The sequence below is a fragment of the Neovison vison genome, chromosome 12, assembly GCF_020171115.1.
Source record: "Neovison vison isolate M4711 chromosome 12, ASM_NN_V1, whole genome shotgun sequence".
NCBI classification, from domain to species: Eukaryota; Metazoa; Chordata; class Mammalia; order Carnivora; family Mustelidae; genus Neogale; species Neogale vison.
In genome coordinates this window covers 139,809,880-139,816,063 of record NC_058102.1, presented here as the reverse complement: position 1 = coordinate 139,816,063, position 6,184 = coordinate 139,809,880, and the positions used below count along the sequence as shown (strand labels likewise).

Sequence of the window (6,184 nt, the reverse complement as noted above, 5' to 3'; positions counted from 1 at the left end):
GGAATGTGACCTATGAAGCAAAATGGTGGTTACTAACGGGCACTTGCACGGTGACAGATGAAACACCGTGCATATGCTTTCTTTTTTAATAGTACAAGAGGCTGTATTGACTACAGTGCAAATGAAAGTGAGAAGAAACAATCATTTGAAAACACTAGAGACCCTTACAAAACAAAGGTAGAGAAATAAATTGAGACACCTGTTGAATTGAGCTGTGCCTGGGATGAAGAATAGACCTCACCAACTTCAACCCTTGAGTTCTCGGTATTTCCACGGGATGTAGTCAAAGATGTCTTTCCTGATATCCACTGGCAGAGGCTATCCAGCAACTCCAGTGACTCCCCAGGGACGGACTGTGCATTTGTCATTGTGAAGCCATTTTTTTAGGGCATGAGCTCTCATATTCTTATTGAAAATATCACTCCCAGTGAAATAGAGAGCCCCACAGTAATATTGATCTTTAGGGATCAACCTTTTATCAATTCTCCTTGGTGGATATTCTTTATCATCATTTTTTACTGGGAAGCTGGCAAACACCCATGAACTTTGTTTCACCTTTTGACAGAGCATCTGTAATAAAATGGACCTTCTGTAACTGCTCCGCAGTACGATATAACAGCTTTGGCTGTTTGGTGGATTCAGAAATAAAGTCTGGACGGATCAGAAGAACATCCTTGTCACTGATGAACTCTGAACCTCTGCGGAAATTGCCGCAGACTGTAGCGAGAAATTCAGAATCTGGTTTTTAAAATTGAGTTAGTACAATGGCTTACGTTTGCCACATTTCTTCAGGATGAGCTCTTTTCTCAAATTCCTCAAAATTATTTCAGCCCAATTCACTGATGATGGTTCAACTTATCTTCATTCTTTCCTGAGATCTTCTAATGTTTTAATTCCTGCCTCTACAAACCCCTTTGCAGCAGACAGACCAATGCCACTAACCCAAGTCAGGAAACTGATAGCAGAACTCATATCATCCTGTTGAATCTTTTCCAGCCTCCACAATTTTCCAGTCACGAAAAATTCGCCAATCTTTTCAGTAGTTTTTGTTCCTACTCCAGGCAATTTCTTAGCTTCTGTTCTACTTTTTATTTTGTATGGGTACTCTGCTGTAACAGATGCTTCTTTTCTGTAAGCCCTTTCCTTGTGGATGGCCCGGCTCACGTTCTTCTGGAAGTTTGTGAGTTCGATAAGCATGCGGGTGATTTCCCCATTGAGGGTCTTCTGTGGTGCCTTCCATTTGTTCATGGTGGCCTGTCCAGGGACTGTAGAGAACTCAGAGTCAGGGACTGGCCCCCTCTCCCAGCTTTAATGAGGGGCTGGCTTTGGGGAAGGGTGGCAAATCAACTCCAGCAGAATCAGCATGGCCCACTAAACAATGCCTGTCTCTGAAAACATTGAACCTACCCTCATTACTGATCAAAATAGGCAAGAAGTATTAATGAGAGGACACCAGACTATAAATTTCTGCCTTTTACAATAAGGTCCAAAGGTCCAAACTTCTCCTTTGGCAAAAGAGATAATTAAGGACTAGAAATAAAAATAATATATATATATATATATATATATATATATATATATATATATATATATATATATATTTTTTTTTAACCTCACCAAGTAAATTATAGAAAAATTATGCCTTTTTCTTTTTTTGGGGGGCCATTTGTAAACTTCTTTTAATTCTGTTTCCATGAGTAGAAATTCTCAAATCTAACTCTGCAGCAGAATCACAGACCAATTTTTTTAGTTTTCTTGGTTTTTTACTATAATAAAGATTTGCAGACCCACTCCAAACACACTGAATTGGAATCTTTTGTGGAAGCTTCCACTGGAATTTGTATTTCTAAAAGTTGCACAAGTAATTCTGATGATAAGTCTGGGAAATGTGATACAGAAAATCTATATTGAGAGCGATGTACTAGTTTTCTACAGCTTCCTTAACAAAGTACCACCTTGTAAATGATTTCACCACAAGAAATATATCATCTCGCAGTCCTGGGACCTACAAGTTTGAGATCAAGATATCGGCAAGGTTGGAGCCTCCTGAGGGCTGTGAGGGAGAATCTCTTCCATACCTTTCCTCTAAGCTTCTAGAGGTGTGCAGGTGCTCTCTCGTGCATGGATGTCTGTGTCCAAAATTCCTTTTTATAACAAACAGAAGTCAATCTTAATCTAGTATGACTTCATCTTAACTAAGTAGATCTTCCACAACCCCATTTCCAAAGAAGGTCACAACCTGAGGCTTATATGAATTTGAGGTAAACACAATTCAACCCATTACAGGAGTCTAAATTTGCAACTAATGCATAATTTGATAGGAAAAAAAAAACCCAGAAAACAAAAAACAAAACAAACAAACAAAAAAATCTAAGTAAGGCAGCTAAGGCCGAGGCAAAGAGAATTGGATTGATGGAGAAAAGAATTTCCTCTGCTATACTAGGTCTCTGATTTTAAGCTTCAGATGTATCAGTATAAGGTTTTACATGGGAGAGCAAGGATCCAACCTAGATTTTGGTGAATTTAATTCCTCTCTTCCAAACCTTAGTGGGAACACTTCGCCCCCTCTTTTTATGGCCTCCATTATGATTACCAGCACCAGTGAAGAGGACCTCACTACAAATTCTGGTAAACCAGACTTCCAAAAACAAGGATGAAGTCCCTTTGATTATTCGTATCATGCTTGATACTTCCAACACTTTTTGATTATTTTTTTTTTTCTTCAGCTTTCCCCAACTAACATAAGCTACCATTTATTAATGCTGGCCAGTGGTCAAAAAGGATTTGTACCAAGTGGAACAGGAATATGGAATAGGACTATGATATGATATCTAATCTTAATCTAATTGCAGTGATTTTATTAACTAAAGCAGAAGTTTAAGAGTAAGAAATGTCTGCGCAGTTGCAGAACTGATATAAGAAATTATTAAGGCCACACACCATTGCTTTAAATAGTTCTTGATTTTTTTTTCCTCCTAGCTTCCTAGACTGTTTTTCTGAATGTCACAAGAGATAAGATAAATTTTCATTGCCTCCTAGACACTGTCTAATAAAAGGGGATGCCATCATTTTAGGGAAGATAATCAATACACTGACATTTTCCAAGGGTGATGTTTTATAGAAATTTAAGACCTAAATAAACAAAACCCTCACATGTAGTAGCACCTCTATAATTTAAGAATACTTTTTCTGAAGAATCCCCAAGAGTTCATTTTAATTAGTGGCATAGTAGAAAGCTAAACTCTATTGAAGACCTTTCAAGATTTCTCTGGAAGGAAATCGTTGGCTTATTTTCTCAATCCTTGAAGGCAAGCATCCAAATTGTTAAAAAAAAAAAAAAAGACAAGGTTAAACTAAAGGAGAATTTAAAAAACAAGTCGTGTTTGTTCTATTAATAGTTCTGTACAGAAATTTTGCATTCTTGGGCACGCAGAAGTCGGACTGACAAAGATCACTGTAGACTTCTTCAGAAATAGATTTTCAACAATTTATTTCAACACTGAAATATCTCTTTCCCATCTTGTCGATGAAAGGAAAAGCAATCCCTTTTGGGACTGGCCCTTTTGGTCCTCAAATGCAACAGGTTCAGCCTGATTGTACACTGTCAGTGCAGACCTCGTTCTGTTACCTAATTTTGCAGAATTAGTGCACAGTGGCAAGAGGAAAGAAGCTAACCCTGACTAGCTTTTCTCAGAATCAGAGGTCCCTCATCTCCTGTGACTTCTAAGTGGAAGTAGGAGGCTGGCGGGCACAGCAACACTCAGAAGCAGGTACTCCCATCACTAAGCTTCTGATATTATCACCATCCCCAACCCTTCTCCACACATTCCTACTCCTTCTCCATAGAAACTCGGTGTTTGGAATCACGGGGCAAAGCAATAAAAGTAAAGAATGTTTTTTCTCTGTCATTCTCTATTTGGCAACACCCTTGCTCTGTATGTGTGTAGCGGTAACTCCCTTCACCTGTTTGGCTGGTGGGAGGCAATGACAGTTTTTGTCATCGCATGCTATGCTCTTTGAGCCTTTGTTTCACGTTTACAAATTTCTTCAGGTGTGTGACTACCCTGGGGTGTGAGAGGAACTGACATTACCATTTACTGAGTCTGTTGGCTTTTAAAGGTTTTCACCTAATGCCTTGTGAAATCCTTCCAGAAGCCTTCTCCATCCATTTAGCAAATCTGGCTACGGTTATTTGGTGTGGATGCAGGCAGCCTATGCCGACATCAGAAGTAGGACGTAAGGAACTGTTGATTCTTAGAAAATGCAGATGTGGGAAATAGGCTAAGCAGTACTGAGGGAAAATTTCCAAAATCGAAGGACAGTATAAGCTTTTAAGCCTTAATCTGGTAGCCAATAATATTATGAGGGTAGTCGCAGACAGAGCAATTTTTCTTGCAGGAAATAACACAGCTTCCTTTAAATGTATTCTGGTAATGATTTGAAAGTCTTTCCCAAGCCTGGTAGAGCCCTCCAATCCCCAGAAAGCTTGCTCCTTTCCCATGCTCACCTTCTCAGAGCCCAGGATAGTAAGGGCTCCACTTACAAGCCCATGAGTCTTTTGACTCAAGTGCACCTGCATTGGCAGATTAATCATTAGCAAAAGGCTCCCTACGTCTGGTTTGAGGATCCTCTGTGAACTTGAGAAGCATACATTTCCAGTGAAAAACCAGGTGGAGAATGGGAAATGGGTACCTTTACTTAAGGTCGTCACAGTATTGCGGGTAGTTGGGTCATCCTGAAAGGCAATGAGTAGGAACTGGATCTGAGGGAACTGGAAGGGAACAGTAAGAGTGAACAGACAGGAGCAGCTTCCTCAACTTTCCAGACGACTTAGAAGTATTCTTTTCCTTTGATGAATATCAGAGTGATAAACTCAATCCTATGACTGAAGTACATCAAGGCAAACTAATGCTATATTTAAAAATAATACAAAAGAGTAGTCTACATGAATGTAAATAACAAAATATTATTACATATTTTTACAGATGTAAATTTATCTTTATATTTTGCATTAACTTTTTTTTTTTAAGTTCATTCTATGGGACCAATGTACTCTCCATGCCCAGTAAGTTTTGAATATCTAATTGTCATTTTTAATTTACATGTTGAGCTGAAGAGGACAGTTTGGAAATAAAGACACAAGATACAAGACACAGCTTGTATGTTGAGCAAATCTCAGATATAGTTAGTAAAAACAATTTATTTCAAATGGAGAGATATCCAGAAGATGGGTTAATGGCTCTCTCAATCCCTCTCTTTTTGAGGGAAAGATTTCTTTTCCCTTTCTCCTGCTTTATTGGGCTATAACTTATAAGTAACATTGTATAAATTAAAGGTGTACAGAGTCCCGATTTGATACACTTACATACTGCAAAATGATTACCATGGTAGCATTAGCTAACACCTCCATCACACAACTTAATTACCTTTGTGTGTGTGCACTTGTGTGTTGAGAATATTTAAAATCTAATCTCTTGGAAAATATTTAGGAAAATATTAACTACTGTCACCACTCTGTATGTTAGGTCACCAGAACTATTCATCTTATAACTGCAAATTTGTCCCCTTTGACTGACATATCCCCAATCTCAGCCCCTCAGGCCCTTGCAACATTCTATGAATTTGGCTTTTTTAAAATTCCGTATAAGTGAGAACATTGGCAATTTGTCTTTTCTTGTCTGACTTATTTAACTTAGAATAATGTCGTCAAGGTCCATCCATGCTGTTGCAAATAAAAAGATTTCCTCTTTACTCATGGCTGAATAATACTCCACTGCATACATATACAACAATTTCTTTATCCCTTCATCCGTTAACAGACACTTAGGCTGTTTCCATATGTTGGCTATTGTGAATTATGCTGTAATGGACACGAGACTACAAATAACTCTTTGAGATCCTGTTTTTGTTTCCTTTGGATAGTAATCCAGAAGTAGGCTTGCTGGATCACATGTTCTCTATTTTTATTTTTTTGGAGTAACGTCCATCCTGTTTTCCATAGTGGCTGCACCATTTCTCATTCCCACCAATAGTGCAGAAGAGTTCTCATCACATCCTTGAAAACTCTTATTATCTCTTGTCTTTTGTTGATGATACCCATCTAACAGGGGTGATATGGCTTTGTTTTGCATTTCCTTGACGATTAGTGCTGCTGAGCTCCTTTCCATGCACCTGCTAGCCGTTT

At 38.5% G+C, this 6,184-nt stretch overlaps 1 pseudogene; it reads right to left on the bottom strand.

The window, feature by feature from the left end:
* Positions 1-246: 246 nt before the first annotated feature.
* On the bottom strand, positions 247-1,248 carry LOC122891055 (annotated as a pseudogene).
* Between the last annotated feature and the right edge of the window lie 4,936 nt (positions 1,249-6,184).